This window comes from Amphiura filiformis, chromosome 5 (genome assembly GCF_039555335.1).
Source record: "Amphiura filiformis chromosome 5, Afil_fr2py, whole genome shotgun sequence".
NCBI lineage: Eukaryota > Metazoa > Echinodermata > Ophiuroidea > Amphilepidida > Amphiuridae > Amphiura > Amphiura filiformis.
Window position 1 is genome coordinate 51,891,528 of NC_092632.1, and position 24,092 is coordinate 51,915,619.

The following is a 24,092-nucleotide window of genomic DNA, read 5'->3' on the forward strand; positions in this document are numbered from 1 at the left end:
ATAGGTAGGTGCAAAACCAATACCCAATATTTTGGATTTGCAAAGACTACTCTGACCTTCACCTCACATATAAAACTAACCAGATCATTCTTGTTAAGACACCACCTTTCAATTAGTAGTAGTGACAACAGATATGTACCGTATTTGCCTGATGTTTGAAACATCACAATATGAAGGATCTAGTTGGTTAAACAGAAAGAGAGAGAAAGAAAATGTTTGAAACATCACAATATGAAGGACCTAGTTGGTTAAACAGAAAGAGAGAGAAAGAAAGAAAGAAGATTGAAAGGAAGGAAAAAAGAAGTAAAGAAAGAAAGAAAAAAGTAAGAAAACAGAAAGAAAGAAAGAAATAGTTAGAAGGAAAGAAAGAACGAAAGTAAGAAAGAAAGATAAGAAAATAATGAAGAAAGAAAAAAAGGAAGGAAGAAAGCAAGGCAAAAATGAATGTATAGGAAGGAATCAAGGCTGTCACACAACAACAAACTGTCAAATTCAGTCTCTAAATCCAGACTCATACAATGACCATCTACCTTGCTCCCTCAGACCCATGTAATGATTTACCCAAATATCTGCGGTGTACATGTACTAAGATCAGCTCTTGTCAAAGGTAAAGGAATTGAAGTTGGTGACAGGTTTATAGATAAACAAATTAGAGTTGATGACAAGTTTGAGACCAAGACAGATGGCTATAAGAGCACACCCCCTACTTAAAAGAGCATTTTGGTGGGTGCTACTAGTTTGTAAGAATATTCGCGGCTCACACCGCTCATACTCTTACTACTACTAGTAAACATGGTAAATACAGGGTAAACAAGTGGAATGACCCCGGGAGCTGCATCCGTTCATAATCATCCAACAATGACATAAAGATATGAACAAACGATTTTACTAAATAAAAAACCAATAGGTTCATATTAATTCATGGTATGCTGACGTCTCTAGTGGCAGGTGTCAAATCCAAGGCCTTCAGTTCAAAACAAAATTAATCAAGTAAATGATGAGGTTCAACAAATAAGTGTTTAGATATACTATCTCCTAAGGGGCCTTGTACACTAAACAGCCTTTCCTGTTCCCGGGTCACAATATGGCACTACAAAAGCAGCGGCCATTAATAGAGCAGTTATATCTATGAACTACATTATTATAGTGTCTGATATGGGTAAACTTAAAGTACAGGTAACTGGAGAGGGGACGCGATGAGTTACCCCAAATTACAGCGCCAAGTTTTCCCGAAATGATTTTTGGGGATATTTCAACAAAGAGACATGCCAAAGACAAATCTTTGGGCACATACTTTGTTATTGTTAATACAGCACCTACGTTACCATTCGTTTTGATGATTCACTAATATTACATATTTTATGACGACATTTTGTCGTTTTCAATGCGTGAAATTAACGCTGACACGGGTGATCTAGACATGGATGATGCTCCTCATGATGCAGTCATGTCTACAGTAGAATTCACCACGACCTTCGCAGGACTTAAACCCCATTAAAAGCTATTAAACCAAGATAACACTCATTGAAAACAGCTCAACTGACTAAGTCATATCTTCTCTGGTTAAAAACACACAACATATGTTTCTGATTTACATGTACAATGGAGCAATGAGCTGGTATTATAGTTTCAGTTGGGTGAACGATTATAAAGCCAACGCTAGAGAACAATTCTGTGTGGGCTTTTGTTTACGAAATGACACAATACTCTGCTTATTGTTAACCAGCGTTCTTGAAAATGAGAAGCATGGTTGTTTGCAGACTTTGGAAATAATTTCTTCGTATTTTTTGGTGTTATCTGTCGTTTACATATCCTTCCTAAAAACCAAAGTACGAATATTTCCAAACATCGAAATTAGCTAAAAATTTAGAACATGTTACAAAACTATATTTTCTAGAATTTTAGAAAAGTACTTTTAATATTGGCCGATTATTTTTCACACAGCGACGTTAACTAGGCAATGTACTATTACCTATAACATACACTAAAGCACCAAAGTACGAATATTTCCAAACACCTAAATTAGCTAAAAATTTAGGACATGTTACAAAACTATATTTTCTAGAATTTTAGAAGAGTACTTTTAATATTGGCCGGTTATTTTTCACACAGCGACGTTAACTAGGCAATGTACTATTACCTATAACATACACTAAAGCACCAAAGTACGAATATTTCCAAACATCTAAATTAGCTAAAATTTAGGACATGTTACAAAACTATATTTTCTAGAATTTTAGAAGAGTACTTTTAATATTGGCCGGTTATTTTTCACACAGCGACGTTAACTAGGCAATTACCCATACTTCTAACGTACGCTATTTGTAGAGGTTACACGTCAATGGTAAGAGCACTGTGTATTGTGTATAGGAAAACGGACAGTAACTGCAGTATGTTTAATAGACTTGTTCTATTTTGTAAAAATCGCGTTCGCAAGGGCAAAAGTTAATAAACAGCTTATTTTTGTGAAATTTTTGTATGCTGAACTCAAATCTGTTGTCTGCCAAAGAGAGAATTCTTCGGGGTAACCACCAAACGTGACTCTGTACTTAGATGATGGTGAAGTGGTTTATTTTTATTTTTCAAGCAAATACATGCCAGTCATTGTTGGCACGTCGTATACAATTTATTGCGTGGTTATATATATATGCAATTCGTGGAAAACGATAAGACATTATTCAAAACCAATGTATGAAGTACGATAGCATGTATTCAAAGTGATTGACCATGGCCAAGTATAAATTGTTGGATTGCCACCAAATTTGGTGGATGTGATCACTATCGAGTGCCATTCGTGTTTGCTCAAACACAACAGCGCCATCAAGTTCTTCTCCTCCTCTTCTTCTTCTTATCCTTAGGATAATAAACTAGGCTCAATAAGAAACTTATAATTTCTCACATGAACCAAAATTGCACACAGGATTACTTCAGATTACTTCAATACTCCACTCTAAACACTGGTCACTAACCAAACAGTTGTCCAACTGACACAACATCAAAATACACTGACATGGAACAGCTTTCTTGACCACATTCTCAGCCTAACAATTGGCACCCAACACAACAAATCTGTGAGTAAGTGGAATAGTGTGGAACAAGACCTGTTTCTTGAAGAAAGTGTGCGAAAAGCAGTAGCAGCCCGTTCCACACTATTCCACTTACTCTTTGGAAATAATCACCTGTGTAAGGATCTTGTACGCATTCTCACAGATTTCTTTTGCTTGGTTTCAAAAGCTAATTCTTCTTCTTTTTTTCTTTTTTTTTATTATTCTTGTTTCGAAAGAAAGTATAAAGATGTTAAAATCGTACCTCCATCAGCATCATGGTAATTATGATTGTAAATAAAGTTCAGGAATTAAGTTTCGGAATTTATTTTCACTAAGCTTGTTAACTTGATATCACATCAAGAGTGCACGAGTGACAGATTGAAAATATATGTTGGCCTGAATTCGTTAATTAAAATATAAAATTGAGTACTACATGTTAGAGTTTTGTAATAACGTTATTTTCAAAGTGATCTCGTTCACCTCTTTTATTGTTCTGATTTTCAAATTACTTGATACAAATTAATCCGGCTTGCTATACTGTACAACACAGCGTACAGTAAACATGGTAAATACAGCATAAACGACATTCGTTCATATCATCCAACTAAAGAGAAGGAATAAACATAAAGTGCAATATTAATTCGTGGTATGCTGACGCCTCTAGAGGCAGATGACAAATCCACGGCCCCAAGTTAAAACAAAATTAATCAAGTAAATGAAGAGGTTCAATTAATAATGAATACCTCCTAAGAGGCCTTGTACACTAAACAACCTTTCCTATTCCAAGGTCACTATATGGCACTCCAAAGGCAGCAGTCATTAATAGAGCAGTTATACTAGTATCTTCAATTTATGAAATGCATTAGTATAGCGTGTTACTTTCAGACGCGGATATAAGACCAATTCCACATAGAGCCTTAATTTTCCTTGAGTCTATTAAATAAGTATGTGCCATAAAATTAATTAGGGGAAGGGTAAAATAAAGATGGGGAAAGAAACCTCTGACATGCTATCCGATTCATGAAAGGCAAGTTTTGCACAAGATATTTGGTGCATTGTAATATTACGGAATTATTGTTGACGATTATAAAAGGGCTCTGATAGAGTCAAACTCTACAGGTAACTGGAGAGGGGAAGCGATGAGTTACCCCAAATTACAGTGCCAGGGAATGTATTTATTTAGGAAGGTACATGTTTTCCCAAATTTTATATTTGTGGTGATATTTCAAGAAAGAGACATGCCACAGACAAACCTTTGGGCACATACTTTGTTATTAGAGAGCTTGCGATTTCCAAACGTAGACATCGGACGTACGTTGATCTATTCAAAACCACTCTCCTGTATCGAAGCGAGGTCACGTATTTAGCTATTTTTGAAGATATTCCACGTGCGAAATCGACGTAGATACATCGTTGAAAATGCACAAAATTTGTCCATTTCACAATATTTTAAAGACAGTCAAAGATAATGAACATACGAAGGAAAGTCTAATTATTATTATGATCCTTTTGTTTGTAACAAATCATTATAATAAAGGTACAGCGATGTGTTAAAATGGACTAAATTTAAACGCAATATTCATACGCAGAGATTGTCTATTGAAATGTGTGTGATACTTTGCGTATAAAAATTTAGCTTGCGATTTGACATTTTGGACTCAACGTTGCATTAAAACGTACGTTCCACCATGGTTCCACGTGGAAATAGGCTGATTTTACCTCGAGTCTAGGTAAAGGAAACGTAGAGAACGAGTGTTTTCCTACTAATATTATAGTCAAAATATCATGTGTTTTTTGTACAGGTGAGGGATGGTGCAATAACTTTGTGTATCCTCGAGGTAGTGAAGTATTATATGGGGGGGCAAAGATTAGTTGGCAGGTCAAAAGGGGTGGGGGCAAGCATTTTTTGCAGGTCGAAAGTTGGGTGGGGAGGGCAAGGAAATTTTGGCTCAGATATTTTAGGAACATTGGGAACACGTTCAAATATGCACAATTCCTGATCGGTTATTTATTTATTTATTTATTTATTTATTTATTTATTTATTTATTTATTTATTTATTTATTTATTTATTTATTTATTTATTTATTTATTTATTTATTTATTTATTTATTTATTTACACAAAAATTCAAAGTATAGACCTCTGGCAAGGCAACGGTTCACTCGCACCTATAAGATTAGTATTTTTTGAAAAGAGCTGTATTGTATTCAATCTATGTTTGCAAACATACACAGGTGATTAGTGCAATCTGCTTATGTTAGCATGGTTGGGCGATCTATTCAAACATTGTATTCATCTATTGCGATTATTACGTCACTTCCTAACTTATAGAGGCCCTGCATTCTTTTATCGATTGGCTCCAAACAAGGGATTTGAACCGGTGTCCTTCACCGTAGTTATGGCGGAGTGCAGTTCAACAAAAGCATGATTACAATCTACCACGACATTTCGGCTCACACACATAAGAAATGCACTACGATAAAATAGGTTGATGAAAACAGTGCAACAGAGCATTAATGCCCAAAATTGAAAAGCTGTATAATTTACAAACAATATACACTACACATAAAAAATACTACTAAGGGATTTTCAACATAATAAGAATCAAAACAATCAAGTACCAACATGCACAGTTTTGTCCTTATATCACTTTTGGGTTTATAACAAAATGTTTTCAAGCCTCTATCGTGATTGGCAGCTGCATAAGACATCTCTTTGATAGCTGATAATGCCCATCTATTCACCAAGTGGCTATTAACTGATGAGTACTGTCATTATGCTAAAATGAAATCATTGTTTATCAACAAAGGCGAGGGACTCGTCTGTCGATATGCTCAAACAAACCGCTACACTGTTCAATGGCTTTCTTGTACTATATGAAATATGGTGGGCGATTTGAAATGCACGTGCCCTGAGCAAACTACGATGCGTACGCACACTGCAGGGCAAAGAAAAATGGAAATTGTCATAATTCGCGCGCATACTGCCGGGCAATGACGTCACATGTCAAGTGGTCTATACCCGATCAATGTTGGAGTTGCCTATAGCCTATGTTTAAAATTCAATATGGCTACCGAACTGTCATGTGGTCCAGTGGATTAGTGCGCTGGACTTCTGTATTCTGTATGTAGCAGCGTCGTGAGTTCGAGGGACACCTGTGCTGAACTGAAATTCCATTTTTTTTTAAATTTAATATTAGAGAAATGAGACTGGGCGAATTTATGTATGACGTAGAGAGGATTAAGATCCCTTTATTGATCCCTGACCCCACAGACTACCCCGGGTTGATTTCATGCAAACCAAATCACCAGATGACTGACTATAGGACATAGCGCCACAACACGAGCGTTGGTAAAGTATGTGGCTTCACTGCAATACATAGCTACGTAAAAACGTACGTGTTAACGTACGTAAAAACGTACGTCCTACGTCTACGTTTGGAAAATCGCAATCTCTCTATTGTTAATACAGCTCCTACGTTACCATTCGTTTTGGTGATTTACTAATATTACATATTGCATGATGGCATTTTGGCGTTTTCAATGCATTTTAAGCTTACCGTGAAATTAACGCTGGCATCTGGACATGCCCCTTTAATAGACTGGTTCTATTGTCGAAAAATGTCAAAGGGCAAAAGTTAACAACCAGCTTATTTTTGTTATTTTTTGTATGCTGAACACAACTCTGTTGTCTGCCAAAGAGAGAAGAATTCTTCGGGATAACCACCAAACATGACCCTATACTTTGATTATAGTGAAGTTTCTATAATTCGCAATAAAACCGTTAAAATGTCACATGTCAGTCATTGTTGGCACGTCTTATACAATATATTGTGTGGTTGTATATATATAGATTCAATTCATGGAAAACGATACGATATTATTCAACCAACTATATCAATATTCAAAAAATAACTTTTTAATAATTCGCCGTGAATGAGGAAAGACGGAAAAGTCAACATTGAACGAAAGTGTCGTTCTTCTGATTGTAAGTGCAAGCCCAGCGAAAACAATCATTTTTTTCCATTAAAAGTGTTCCATAGTCTAAGCATATTCTCAAAAGTAAATGTTCAATTTGATCTTTAGTTGGTGCTTCATCATCAGTATGATCAGGGCCAGGGTTGAAAGTGCTATTGGACTATATAACCATTGTTAGATTGACAACTTTATGAAGAAATTAATACAATCTATTATCATCTACACAACAGAATAAGGTTTCTCGACGACATTTCGGGAGTAAAAAGGTGAAGGGGGAAGTCTAACATTCGATTTCACAATTCCCAACGAGAAACGGAAATTTTTTGCCACCAGTATTGACATATCGCATTTGAGGTGTATTCTTGATTGGTCATATATGTCGCATTAAGGAAGGAAAATGTGTCATGTTTGATATCAAAACAATTGCATGAATATACTCTTTCCAAAGACACCAAGTTATCCATTAGTAGAACACCAGCGCTATCACCTTCGGAGCCTTATTTCCGGGCCTTTTTTCACCATTTTTATGATGAGCACTCCATTGTAGTTTTATCTTGTGGTGGTGGTTTGGGAATAGTTCCTTGAACTGTGTTTCTTCTCTTTGCTTACTTACAAACAAGCAAAATCAGTTTATACTTAAGCTTATGAATAACAGGGCTTAAGCTACACTAGCAAGTGCCACACTACTAGCATGACTAGTAGAAAATCTCCTACTAGAACCTATGCTAATGTAAGTTCATATAAATTTTATAAGCGTTTTCGCTGGCTTTGTCTATTCTCCCTATTTCTTCTAATGTGGTCCTTGCTCATGTTTTTGTTATTGTTGTTTTTGTTGTAATTCTTCATCCTTTTCTTTTTCTTGATAAGTAACAAAGCGAAACACGGCCTTGTATGTTGGGTTTTTTTTGTCTTTGATTTTTAATTCGCAATAAAACCTTTCAAATACAAAATCTGGGATCTATTTCACATGAGAATATGGTTTTATCATATATCTAGCAAAGAAAAGAGCAAAGAAAAGGAAAGAATGAAAGACAAATATAATTATAAAGAGAAAGGTCCTATATAATTATAAAACGGAAAGTCATGTACTAGTAGAACCTGTAATCCATATTAAGAAGCGCATCGTCGGGACAAGTCTTGTCTAGTTCAAACACCGCTCAAACACCTGCGCCCACTTCTTTTTAACAAAACTAAGTGCTCTTTCCTTGAACTCAAACATAATTTCATTAAGTTAGATTTTCCGGGGTAGTTGATAGGTAATAGGTTTTAAGTGTTATGTTAACATTTCTCCTCTTAGATTGTCTTTGCTCCCTATTTCTTCTAATTTGTTCCATGTTTATAATGTTTTCTTGTTCCTGTTATTGTCATACTTCATCTGTTTTTCTTCGTCTTCTTCTGTTTCTTTCTTCTTCTTTTTTTCACTACCTCTTCTCACTTTCTTCTTCCTCCTTTCCACCGATCTTTGCCATCCATGTAACTTAATATTTTGTGCAACAATCAATTTATATATTTGATTATAGGCTATGTTTTTCTATCATTCCAATAACAACAGACTATTTTTCCTGAACCGAGTATTTCCAAATGCATTATTCATTTTCAAATACCTTCACAAAGGCCTTCACTGTTCTCTCGGCTACGTGCTAAGGGTATGCGAGATGATTGACAATCAACTGGGGATATCTTTTCCATATCTACATTAGAAAAAACAAATTATTTTCTTTCAAGAAAGATGAAATTCTCAGATAAAACATACAGTTTTGTTAACGTATGCCAGAAATTGTGAATGATCAAGTTTAAAGTAAATTGATTATGTTTACTGAGGTATCGTTCATGCGTATCTTGGAGCAGGGAAGATTGTCTCGTTCATTTACTCAAGATGCTTTAGCAAACAATAATATGACGTTCCTAGACTTCACAGATATTTACAGAGTAAAGACGGGGAAGGAAAATCAAATGCCTTTACATTTTGGCTAGACCTCACCCCGTAATGCAATTAAACTTGCCAAACCTCCCGGGCATCAGGCTTAACAATCCGTAATTTCCTGGGTCATATTTAACCGCTGCTATAAATGGCATTTTGAGAATATTAATTCACCACATGGATGATGGATGGTACAAAATAGCGCTCGATACAAATAAATATACGCACTAAAACGTGTGCTGTGTTTGTTTGTGGGGGATGCGGTGTATGCTTTTTTCATTACTGTGAGCTATTTCCAAAACCCACTGCCTGTGATTCAAAATGCGTTCTATCCATGTTTTTTCAACCCAAAAGTAAGTAGCTATTAATGTAGAAGCAACATGCTCTGTAATGTTATTTAATTTAAATATTTGGTTCAATATTACATTAATAAAATCTAAATTCATTTCATTTCGTTCTAAGACAAAACACTAGATCAAGTTACCGATGCATATAGAATATGAATTCAACATAGTGACGATTCGAGAATTTGAGCAAATTGAGTTAATGTATGCTACTTATTTCAGGTTATCATCATTTGCATCAAAAAATAATGGAAAATATTATTCCCGACATAGATATCGAAATTTGGATTTGGACGAATAACACCAAACTGCGATTAATGAATTTAGTAGAGAGACGGATCATATACTTACCTGTACAAAGTAGGTAGATATAGTGTACAGTACATCTATAACCCCCGGATTTTCTATTAAATGTCCTATGCTACCTTGTTTGACACCAATGTATAGCTATAGGACTATTTTATTCAGTGATACTAATGTAAGTATAAATATAATATCGTTATGACGTAATAATGTGAATGGAAATGGAAAATCCTAGAAAATTACACACAAAATATAGACCAAAATTTTGTTTTCTGCTTTAAGGGATCTAAAATGAGCGTTTATTGCGTTTCGATAGTATTTTTTGTGGCACATGAGAGCACCTCAGACCTATCGAATTGTATTCTGAATACGAAGCATGTCTTTCTGATATCAAATAATTATAATTTTTTGAAAATCACAATATAATACAAATTTTATGACAAATTATAAAAAATTGATATTTTTCGAATTTTTGATATATAACAGTCCTAGAAGTAAATTATATAAATCTAATGATATATTCTTAAAGTGTATGTAGCAGGGAGGAAAAGCCGACGGTCAATTGAAAATTTTGACCTTTCATATTGAAGATATGGATTTTTTCCCCAAAAGACCTAATTTTTTTTGGTGTTTTGGGAAAAAAATCCATATCTTCAATACGAAAGGTCAACATTTTCAATTGATCGTCGGCTTTTCAACCCACCTACATACACTTTAAGTATAAATCATCAGATTTATAAAGTTTACTTCAAGTACTGTTAAATATCAAAAATATCAATTTTAATGATTTGCCATAAATGTGTATTAAATTGCGAATTTCGAAAATTCAAAATTATTTGATATCAGAATGACATTCTTCGTATTCAGAATGCAATTCGATATGTCTGATGTGCTCTAATGTCCCAAAATAAATACTGTCCAAACGTTCATACCCCAGCCCTTAAGATCTTAGAAACATACAATTCTCACCAGATGTGACTATTTATAACTTAAATGAAAGTTTACAGTGTATATCCGTAAGAAAATCATCAATTAATATATTTGAATGCGTATTCGAAACTGTATACAACTTAATGCGCAGCGGTTGGAACAGCAGAATAGCTGTAAATATCCGTTTCCATGGCTATATCAATTGTTTTAGAACATTCAAGTATTGCAATTAAATACTGTACATTCACTTCTTTAATAAACATTCAAATGATTGATCATAAATGTTCTCAATTTTAGAAGGGCCGATGGAATGGTACGGAAATGTTCAAACGTTATTTACTCAGAACAGCGATTTTGCGTATTCGTCACTTTGGCGAATTCATAAGGAATGGGCAGCACTGTGCGGGAGTGGTTCAACCATGGCAACTGTTAGTATATTGCTCTTACAATTCAAGAATTACATTAGATGACATTAGGCATGAAGGGCGTAACTTTAACAATCTAAAATGAATATGTAATATTCGATACGCAACCAAAAATTTATATTATCAATATATATTGTGACTCCCCTTTGCACAATACCACAAGAAAAGCATCCTTTGACATATTTAAAATTACTGCTGTCTTCCTAAAAGAACGATTCCCAAACATTTGTAGTGAAGCGGAGACTAAACGGGAGAAAAACTGTTAAATTTTGTACCAAAGAGATGATGCTCTCCGCTGTCTGAAGAAATTGTTTATCTATCTTCTTTTTGAAAGTTTTATCTATCTTCTAATGGGAAGAGAATTTACTTAACCGTGATTGATACGTATTCAGAACAATGAAGATGTAACGCAATATGTGGTCCCTTTATATTTTGATATCAATGGATTATGATGAATAGCGATCGGTCTCCTCTTTCCATTAAGGGTGGTCTTAACCCAGGAATTATTTCGGGCTTCATAACTGCTAAATTATTACTCTAAAGAATATAAAAGTATACATTTTTAGACTGGAAATGACTTGCTGAATTAATCTGTGAGGTCCAATTTGGGCCAAAATGCTCATTTTTGGAGAAAATCCCCCAAAACGGGGTTTTATGCCCAAATTTTTTCGTGCAACGTAACAAAAAAATTGTTCGGCCAAACAAATTTTTTTTTATTAATTTTTAAAAACTAGATAAAAATATCTAGGGACCGTTTTTTTATTTTTTTGAATTTTGACCAACTTTAAGAAATGTGCACCAAAAATGGTCAAAAAAATGCAAAATTGTCAAAAAAATCATAAAAAAGCCTGATTTTCGCCCAAATTTCAAATATTTTTGGTGAAGTTGGTCAAAATTTAAAAAAATGAGCATTTTGGCCCAAATGGGACCTCACAGATGAATTCATCAAGTCATTTCCATTCTAAAAATGGATACTTTTATATTCTTTAGACTAATAATTTAGCAGTTATGAGGCCCGAAAGTTTTCATAATTCCAGGGTTCAGACCAACCTACCAAAATAAGTACAAACATCCCCCCCCCCCATTGATATTGAAAAAACCTCAAAAATGTTTGATTTTCAGTAAATATTGTTTAAATTGTAACCAAACTCATAAAAACTTTCATGCCCATAGCATTAAAAAATGGACGAAAAATCATTTGCACAAAGGGGGGTCGGAAAATTACATAGAGTAGTTTGACGGTTGCGGGTTTGCATTGGGCTATACCAGACACGCCCCCTAAAGAGGAATCCAGCAGGGAATTGTTCAAAATAAAAAATCTTCAATTTGAGAGCTCATTATTTTTTGGACATTTCCATGAATTTTCATCGATTCAATTGCATTTTCAAGCTTTTTCCAGTAACATTGGAATTCCGGCCGTTTTCAGAAACTTGGAAATCAAGACATTTCTTTTATTTCAAAAAAGTTAATCCTCTATAAGGGGCGTGTACTTATTTTCTTGAATGGCCCATTGATTCTATTATGTTGTTGTTAGACGAAGGTTGCTATAACATTATTACAATATAATGGGAAAAACAATAATTCCCTTTTCTTTTGACCAAGTAGATAAAAGATGAGTGAAAATCGTACCTCCATCAGCATCAAGGTAATTATTATGATTGTGCATAAAGTTCAGGAATTAAGCTCCGGAATTAAGTATAAGTCTCTCTCGAGCGTATTGTCTCAAGTCTTTTCCCCGTATGCGCAATACTTTAATGTCATGTAACTGAATTCAAGATTAAAAATGGTCTTCGCACATCATTACCTTCCAAATTGCCTATAAATGAGCATGTTTCAAATCTTTGATGCTTTTATGGCTAATTAAAAAACAAACACAAGTTTAACAAACTTAACATACCTTAAAGGTTGTAACCTGATTAAAGGCGTCTCATTGGCTTCTGATGTCATTTATTTATTTTCATTAAGCTTGTTAAAGCCTTAATGTACGATCTTTTTACATTTATAGATTTGTCCTTTTTTCTTCCAAAATGATAATAATGCAATCATTATGAAAGTTATTATTTGGACGCGAAAAATATCATAAACTTCACCTCTATCACTCGAAATATCTCGCACTATTTGGATTAGGACGGCGAGTGCGGCCTCAGAGTTTCAAACTGGTTTCATAGGAGACTACGATTTCCCAGTCGTTCTGACATATTATCAAAATCTAACAATTATGATAATATGTCGGACCAACAGAAAATCATTCCGTTTTACTACAAATAGGGCGAATTTGACAGTTTGTTCATAGATTTAAGTTGGAACAGTGTAAGTATTACAAATATGCCACAAAATCGGTTTTGAAAAAAATAAAGGTATATTCTGAAAAAAGATCGTACATTAAGTCTTTAACTTGATATCACCTCAACAAACAAGTGTACCTAAAAGTAGTTAATTTATCAGAACATTTTGCAAGAGTGATAGATTGAAAATATATGTTGGCCTGAATTCGCTAGTTCAAAACATTGAGCAGTACAGATATGTTAGAGTTATGGAATAACGTTATTTTAGTGAAGTTTTCGTTCACCTCTTTCATTTTGACTTTCAAATTATTTGATATAGACGAATCCATTTTCACGCATTCCTACATCTCAATGGCAGCCATAGCTGGGTCCCCCCTTAGGTCTATCCCACCTAAAATGTGAAATGATGTGGCCTGTTGGCATTATGGATATTAAACTGCATTCCAAAACCCGTGTTACACGTAGACAAAGAATGATGAAAGTTTACATGACAATACAATTCAACATCGATTTTTAAGCAGATTTAATCCACCCAATTGGGCAGTAACAACACCAGTTTGGTGCAGACGGGACCCAGTAATGGCCGACCGAATTCTGACCATCACTATGTCTTGGCTCGTTGGATTCGTCAATAGAGGAAGAGAGGCATTCAAATTAATCCGCCGTGCTACTGTAGTGTACAACACAGCGTACAGTATTAAAACATGGTAAATCGTAAGCAAGTGGAGCAATATTCTGTCAAATCATCCAACAGAGAATGAACAATAGATTTTACTAATAAAGTCCAATAGGTTCATATTAATTCGTGGTATGCTGACGTCTCTAGAGGCAGATGACAAATCCAAGACCCTAAGTTAAAACAAAATTAATCAAGTAAATGAAGAGGTTCAATAAAGTATCTCAAGAGGCTTTGTACACTATTCAACCATACCTATTCCCTGTCACTCCAAACGCCATTAATATATAGAGCAGTTTCATCTTCAATTTATGAAATGCATTATTATAGCGTGTTAATTTCAGACGTGAATATAAGATCAAGTCAACATAGAACCTTAATATTTCTTTGAGTCTGCAACTGGGTAAAATTAAGATGGGACAAGAAACGGTGAGCCAGAACGTCAGGCAATATTTGCTTAAATTTTAAGTTAAATAATATATTTTGTTTCTGCAGGGTAATACATTGATCTTATAGGAAACGAGTCAAGGAATCCATTGACTCATATCCACATTTCCATATGTATCGCAGTATATTGAGTTATGACACTTATTATGACAAAACGAAAGTTTTCACTATTTCCTGCTCCTAGGAAAATCATGCACCGGGGGAAAATACAACCAATTACAATATCCCGTATTCAATTCATGCCTTTCCCTGTGAGTGAACATTCAGTGAAACATTTCCGGAAAATATATAGCCTAAACGTGACTTGATTTCAAAATATATATGGTCATCTTGAGCATTGTGCTTCTCGTTTGTCTGTTTTTGTTGTTACTTTTTTTGATGGTAATTTCTTTGTTAAAGGCGGTAACTTCCCCTGGCCTTCTGGTCATCCCCTCCATGATTCGTTTGTTTGATATTGCTTTTGTTTATTTGTTTTAAACTTTATACATGTGTGAATTTGAATTATGGAAAATACATTATCTTGTATCTTGTGTAGGCTTTATTTTTCTAAATAATCAGTATACTTCGGTTATATTTATAAATGCGCTTTTATAAATACGCACGTGACCCATGGGCACGACATACCAAGACCAGCAAGCGTGACCAAATCCTCATGCATTGACCACTGTACAGAAAGGGATAGGAACTCTCCAGATAAATATCATCAAATTTAAATAATAATTGAGTTGCAATATTATTACACATTTTGCAATTACGAATTTGTAATATGTTATTAAAAACAACATTTTGAAAGTATTTGACAACGGACAAAAATATTCAACGACGGAAACGTTTACAATATAATCACAAAAATGAACAAAATAGACAATTTTGCTGCACAGCAGTCTCGTGTTGTTCCGCCTTTGCATTCAAATGTATAGGAAGGCCACTTGATATGTAGAAGGTCACTTCGAGATTTACTGTCTATAAGCTGTTATGGCAGCGCGGAGATGGTCACGTGCGTATTTATAAAAGCGCATTTATAACTATAACCGAAGTACACTGATAATTGAACACAAACATCGCTAGCTCAGGCACTGCATCGACTCGCCTTAACCAAGTTAAATCGTCACATTTGCTCCTTTGAACCAGGATGTCTACTTACCCAAGACAAATAATAGTTTCACGGAATCGTTTAATCATAATCTTTACAATCAAATTTCAACCAAATACACACAACTATAGATGTAGGGACATGTACGGTATTATAATATAACAATCCGATTCCCAGATGGTATAGATCAGGGCTTGGGCAAAACTTATTGGACAACTTTATCGTTTGCTCAGATTAGGTTATATTTTCTTTCTGTTTTCAGCAAAAACGTATATTTTGCCCTTCAATCAGGTGACATTGTGTTTGTAGTAGCCCACGCCGCAGTCACCCATCTTCAATTCTAGACACCTGTTTAAGTAGATTTTTAAAATTCGCCCAGTAGGCCGCCAAAATCCCTGTTCTAATAACGGGCGGACCTATAGAGTATAATGATGTAAGTTACAACCTCAAAATAAGGTATAATTATAATTGTAATCTCAGCAGGGGTTCTGAAAACATTTACTGATAAAATTATGATGCATGGTACATGCCAGAACAATATTTCATCTAATGTTGTTTGGAAAACTAAAAATCTGTTAATGTCCCTTTCATGGCATACACACACTACATGAAATGCTGAAAAAAAGAATAAGTCAGCAAACGTAAAGTTGACCTTTGATACAATGTCCTATCGATTTCACATGACGTACTTGGTATGAAATAAATAAGATTAGGCTGACATATGGGATGGAAGGTCACGAAGGTGTTACTTTGTGGTGACATCGTGCGCCTATTCCTCATGTTCCTATTATGCTTACAATAGCCGAAAGACAGAAATCCATTTGTATACAGAGACGAAGATACTGTAGTGCACAAAATGTCCAAACGCCTTTGTAAAGTGAAATTGATACTCCGAGCCATACCGCGGAAACATGGCATGTTGCATCAGGGGATCGGCGCTAAGTCAGGTACCGCGTGAGCAAACTCAAAAATAGCGCAAACAGCGCGAGCGAACACAAAAGAAACTTCGCGCGTAAGATAAGCGATGTCGCCAGGTCTGTACGCTGTACCGGCGTCAGCTGAATTCGAGTACGCTTAGAGGGTACAGGCATGGAAAATTCCAATCTGTGTATTAATAACAGGCCGTTGCAACTCGTATACCAGCGCAATGCAAAAAGGTGGCGACACCGTCGGCTTCCCCCGTGTATTACCCACCAGCGCCATTGATAAGTCACGGCCGCTGCCATTAATATTGAATATTGCTACAATTCATTTGTTTATGTTTCTTATATTCTTTCTTTTATTACTATGACCATTTATACATGTACTTTAAATACTAACTGTCATGGCTGTATCCGTTTGTTTGGTAAATTTTTATGAAATATTGATAAATTGAAGAATTTGTAATTAAACCCTGGGCGTCGCCATTTTAGAAAAGTGAAGAAAAATGCTGCTGCCACCACGACAGTACTAAAAGCTATATGCGTAGTGCTGTGGAGACTTACGTTAACATGACGTCATGAATATGCTAATTAAAGAAAAATGCTGCTGCCATCTACGTCCACATGTTGCAAGCGTGACGATCGCTGACCTCACATCGATGATCGGAGTTGCAATTCCATCGCACTACGTGCTCTATTACTTCCATGTTAATAATCTAAGATCACATACAAAAAAGTAGAGACATGCTCCTTTTTCAAGGACATTGCATGCAATCTAAGATACACAGGAGGAAAATTAAGGTGTTCAAGGCTATAATGAAAGACAAAGATAAAAAGACTGGTTTGCGTCTGACGTCATCTGTCAATCAAACTCCGAGCACGGTTTGTTTACAAGTGTCGTGATGATATGAGTTGCTGAACACACGGCGGTAAAACCGGGCGCCTTATTGTTAATTTTGCACCATTAAACATGCAAACCATCTCAAAAGTTAGGTCTTAATAGTAGGAAACTTTCTTTGGTGAAGGCACCATGTCCACAATGCCTAGAAAAGATGCTTTTTGCCTTGTAAGAGTACGTAATTTTCGCCATTCACTGCTATTCCTTTTCTCCGATCGGCACCAGCCAGATGAATCGACCTTCCTTATACGCGCTATTAGCCAATCAAAGATCGTAGAGAATTTGATTGACAGTGACGTCAGACGCAAACTAGTCTTTTTTATCTTTGTCTTTCATTATAAGGCTTTGACCCTCAAGGTCCATGCAGGCCAAGACCAAGGCCCTAATATACATTACTATTATGGTCAAAATACGATATACAATTTTAATTGCAAGGTCCATTAATTAGTGGTTGAAATACGTATCTACTGACAAACATAAACAACACTTTCACCTGCACTCTTCATTTACATTACATTACTTAAGAGTCAAAGCATTGACTTTGTCCGGGTCTTGGAAAGGCATGGCCTTGCATGGCCTTACATGTCAAAGCCTTTAGTCCAACCAAGCACACTAAGCCAATTTTCCACCTTTAAGCTGTGATTAACAAGATATGCCGTTAGAAAAACAAAAACAACACACTATTAAGTAAGCAAATACCTTCTGCCCTTAGATAATAAATAAGTTTTGTACCTTTTACCTCGCATTATTTTTTCTTCAAAATAACTATTTGACAGGTGTTCCTCAGCTTCTCCCACACTCTTTGCAACTCGGAATGCAACAAACGTTTAAAGAAGAAGAAATTTTCCATTGAATTATTGTGAAAAGACGATTATAAAGTAGAAATGAAGAAATAGCTTTGATAAAACGTTACAGGCAAATGTGCTTTCAAGCCTTGTAACATGACCCAAGATTGCTAATGCATTTGTTGCGTAATTTGAATGTAGTAAAGTACTTTCAACGAAATACAATATTTTCATGGATATCTTTTATCGATTTTCTGAAGGGAAAACATTTTGCGTTCCATCTTCATTGTACTGAATAAAGTATCAATCGCGGATAAGTGAGTATTACCCATGAGAGAAGGTATGGATACAAAGTTTCTTCAGACAGCGGAGAGTTTTAAGGGGTTTTTTTTGTATAAATTGTACAGATTGGGAAATTATTCTTTCATTAAGACATTAGTAATTGTAAATCCTTCAAATAGTGCTTTTTGACAGATATTGCGCAGAGCGGAATCAAATAATGCTCACATGCTTAAAAATGGTGTCATAGTGTTAATTCTTTGTTGGTTATAAGATGCATTGTGTACCAGTGTTGATGCTCTTAAAAATGTATGATAATAAACTAGTTAATGCACATCACGCACACATTCCTTGAGGTTCTAGGAGGTTTGTCGGATATATATCTACAAAGTGTATAAAAGAAAACATGCTCGCAATCGTCACATCATTTTACACGATCCAAGTTAACATTGCTGTTTCGTTTGAGAAAAGCGCGGGCGTATGTTTCATTTAATTAAATTAACTATTAGCTAGATTTATTTTCCCATCTTGTCTTACGAACGTTGCTGTGATTGTAATGAAGGTACTCCCTGATATGCTTTCTCAATTCACTATACATGCTACATGTGCAACATCTTTTCAAATATAATGGTTTCAAATTTACATGAATTATCCCAGCTAACACACTACGTTTTCACAACGTTCGCTGAGGTTGTCATTTACGTTGTAAATACGTAAATATGTGAACTCGTATTCGTGTAGTGACAACGTTATTTTCGACGTTGATTTTTGGACGTTGATATAACGTCATTATGGTGTTGTAATGACGTTGTTTCGACGTTGGTACAATGTTTGACCAGACCTGGTGACAAGTTTGAATAATACGTGCAGAAAACGTTACACAAACACGAATCTAAAAATAGTTTGGATGTTGACACCATGGAATGTAACAGTTTACTTCTTCCATTCCAAGGAGATGGTTGTCAAGCCATTTTTATACGCAGCTATCCCTTTTTGGGATTGAGCATCATTGTTAATATATGTTAATATAATGTCATAATCACGTTGTCTCGACGTATAAAGTACGTTATTACAACGCCGTATATATGTCATGGTCTGACCACGATACAACGTAATCTACGGACGTCGTAATTACGTTAATTTGTGAACGTCGTTATTTTCGGACGTTGATATAACGTCATAGTAACGTTGTTTCGACGTTCACAACCTAATGACGTTATATTAACGTTTGGGAATAACGTTGTCACAACACGAATACGAGTTCACAGATTTAGTTACTTACAACGTCGGACGTCACGTCCATATACAACTTTATATAAATTTTAGACGACGTTGTAACAACGATAAATTGTTAGCTGGGATAGAGGCTAAATAATCAGTTATTGTTCGTACCTGTTTCAAAAAGGATAACAATGTCGTCAATAATTCAATAACGATTGACAGATGTTCAAATTCCTTTTAAAATAGGTAATTAAATACCTACTTATGACACAAAGCTGTGTGAAAAAGATTTGTAAACATCTCTATAACCCTGAAGAAGTAAAATACTATTCACACGGTTGCCATAACAACATTGAAAGGGCTATTTACACTACATTGCTACTAATTTGTGCAGAACAAATTGGACTTCCTTTTGTCACCTCCAGTTTGGAAATTGAAAGCACAGACTTTGACTTATATTTTTAAATTTATTACATTCATTATTCACTTATATTTTATCAAGTAATTTCGTTGTGTTTCTCTTTGTGTTTGTGTCTTAGGAATTGCAATTTATTCCTTATTTGAGAAACCATTCCTTCTGATCTGCGTTAAGCTAAATGCTGTCCTTTTACTTCTTTACTTACAACAGCACCGACTAAACAAGTCGTAAATGATCATGATGAGATATGGGTGTAGACGTTTGAGAGGTATTTAAACTAGACGAGTCTTGTTGTCAAGACGCGTGGATAATCCGAGAGGTTTTTAGTGATTATATTCCAGAATTGGCTTATATCATATTGACATTAGAAGAAAAGGAAAAAACTTCCCGAGATGTATGGCTAAAAGGTCAAAGGTCGCACTTTGAAACTGAATGTTTGCCTGAGATTTCATTCAATAAATTACTGTCGATTCTCCAAAAACAAATTGTGCAAGTGAAAAGGGCCCTGTTTGGCAATTAAACAATACTGTTTTGCGCTCACAACTTTGCTTACACAAACGTCGAGGGCGCAGTCTTAGCTCTCAAATGTCGTTTGTTCTGTTCAATCTGCCTGTTTTAATCTCGAGATATGTTTAGTTAACAACGCAAGGGTAAAATCACAATTATTGTGCCACTTTTACTAGGGAAGAGAGAGGACTGTACATGATGTAAATCAATGATAGCATCAAGTTTATCAAACTTCTGATTCCTTCGTGAAATCAAAAGAATGCATCGATTACACAACAATACAAAATTGTTTTTACTACTTTTACTGTTTTTACTGTTTTATCATGATACATGTATAATGATTATCTTTTTCCACTTGAAACAGATTAAAAGATAAATAAATATTTCACATTATGCTGTAAAATCAAATACATGTACATGTCAAATGATTTTATCATGGCTTATTTCAACGAAATATTGCATATCGTATACGTTTGAAATTTTACTGAGCAATTGTTACATAATCATTTCTAATCCTACAAATGAATGTTCTTTTATTAACTGTACTGTACAGGTATTTGGATATAACATTCTATTCAATTTTCTAAAAAGTGGCACAAAAGGGTTTTCATACATTTGTGTTTATTGAACTAAAATAAATGGAACATACGGTATTTAAAAGCTAGGACTGCTCCCTTGACGTTGATGTAAGCATCATGTCAAAACAGTGTTTTTCTTATTGCCAAAAATGACGCTTTCCACTTGCACAATTTTTTTGAGGCAGGCTGTACTAGGAGATAAAATATAAACTACAAATAGGATCAGAACTCAAGGCAACCAAAAGGAAACGGGAACCACAGCAAAGCAATGCAGGAGGCAGAATTATGATGGGTTACTGTTTAGTAGCCCAACAAAGTGAGGAACTGGACTCTTAGTAAACCTATCTATAGTATCTTTTAGATGGACTATTTGGATGTGAGAGTGGAGTGCCAAATGACGTCAGAATATTCAACCAGGGGTCTCATTTATCCCCTATAAACAGTCACTAACTCAGATGTATTGAACTAACGAAGCATGAATAGCCTTCTATTGGAATTCTTCCCCATATGGTAGATAGACCGGCAGATTTGAATACTTCAGGGGCTCAATATGAGATGAAATACTGACAAACTTAGATTTGATAGCATTTGCCCTAACTTTGTGATTGGTTCTATCAATACCAGGTATATGCATATCAAGGTCCGAGTTAGTAGAGTTCATCATAAACTTAATTCTTTGATACCATTTGTGTGGCTCAGTTTTTGGCAGTTTTCTTACTCTTTCAGCATTGAAAGACACTTTTACTTTACCGATCTCTCTTTGGACTTCATTTCTAAGTTTACGCCATTTCAAAGTATCGTTAGCTGCATAAGATGATTTTCCATTTCATGTAGAGTTAGAGCAAGAATGTATATACACATGTACATATATTTTGTTTATTCATAGTATCTTCACTTTATGATCGGTGAATGCAAGCCATTGTACACTATATTTGTTAATTTGCATACAGTCATATCGTTTTCCAAGAAAAGCGTCTATACACACCCACTCATATGCCACCAATGATTAATAACTATTCCTAGGGCAGTAAGAAACGAAGTTAAAAAGTAAATGCACAATATTACTTTTTCTCCGCGGAAATCTTCGTGTTCTTTACTCCTGATGCATGCAATAATTGTCGAACACTAGGATTTAACATAATTACTCTGGTGTATGTAAGTGCCCACCATACCCTACCAACATGACCAACAGACTACAAACCTCAAACACACCCCCGTACATACATGAGGATTCTTGTGGGTCCAACATTAATGAAATGGCCAGTGGTTCTTTCTGAGTATTATGTCTTATCGCACCATTTCTGTGAGGTATACAAAATGTATCACCAATAGTTTGTGGGGAACTTTTTTTTCACACAGACCCACCTTACCCTCCCCCTATATGAGGTACCTAAAAATACATTTTTATACGTTTCAGGCCTTATGGGGTTTTATATTCCTTTTGGGAACCGTGATTTTTAACCCACACATCCACACCAAATATTAGATTTTGCTTTTATTGAGATGATTGGTCTATATAGTTTATTTGTCTCTGGAGACAACAGCAAGCCACGAATTGAGATGAACCTATCAGACTACATTTAGTATAAAATGGGGTTTCCTTCTCTCTCTCTTTATTAGATTTGATTTTGCTGTTGGATGAAAGAATGTCGCTTCATTTACTTACGCTGTGTTTCACGCTGGTATGGCGTATTAACGTATTAATTTGCATGCATGTCTGCCTCGTATCAAATAATTCGTAAACGCAGAATGAAAATGGTAAACGAAAAATATAAGCTTTTTAAAAATTCATGTTTTAATCATATTGTTATTCCAGAACTCCAACATGTCCTTAGTATTTAATGTTAATTTAACCAGCGAACCCATAAAAATATTCCAATATATTATCTACCTTGCTTTTTAATACTAGGTTTTATGAACACTTGTTTGTTGCGTTGATTGCAAGTTAATTAATAGTGAAAATCAACCAACTTATTACTGACGTCAGAAACTTTAAGACGCCTTTAATGAGTTTTATATCCTTTAAGGTGTTTAGAATACTTATCCTACATATCAGTAATCAACATGAATCAAGTAACAACAATAATGTGTTAACTTTTTGTTAATTGAAGATCTAAAAACTAAAAGGGGGTTAAGTTATATTGAGTACATTTCGAGATAAATGGCAAAGAAGTTTGTTATGTCCATGTAAGGATGTTGTTTTGTCCATGCAGTTTCAATGCTCTACAACAATATTTGCACGGAGGTTGTAGATAGCCCCCTTGTAGCAGAAATTCTTTTAATTTTTATCATGATTTTGAGACTTTTAACATCTTTCGGAAGTCTTCAATTGTTTTCCGTGTGCGTGTTAACCAATTCTCTTGTGCAAAAGTTTGTCATACGGTTGTAAATCAATGAACTATGACTTTGCTAAAGAACGCTTAATTGATATGATGAAAACAGAGAACAAAATTGGGCCCAATATTGACCCCTGGGGAACTGATGCATTGATGGATGAAGTACTTGATGACTGGCCAGATAAGACAACTTCGATGGAACGGTCTGTCGGGTAGCTCCTAATCTAAGTGAGCAGCTTGCCGGATACTCCTTTTGCCATGCGTTTTGAGCAATGGCCATTATGGCAGACCTTGTCAAATGCCCCATTGATGTCCAGGGCAATCAGGCGCAATTCGCTGCCTCTATCCAGGGATTTGGACCACTCTTGGGTCAGAATGGTGATGATGTCAGCTGTGCTGTGGTGTGGCCTAAATCCAAACTGTCTATTGGCTATCAACTGGTTTCTAAGGAGGTACTTCTGAAGTTGGTTCTGTACAACAAGCTCCATGACCTTGCTGATGATGCAGAACCGAGAGATGGGGCGGTACATAGATGGATTAGACTTTGAATCTCTCTTGTGAATAGGGATGACAGATGCAGTATTCCATTGGCTTGGGAAAACTCCCTTGGAGAAGCAAAGTTCAAACAGCAATTGCCTTGCAAGTTGTGCGCTACACTCCTTCAGGACTCTTGCAGGTATTTGATCGGGACCAGTAGCTTT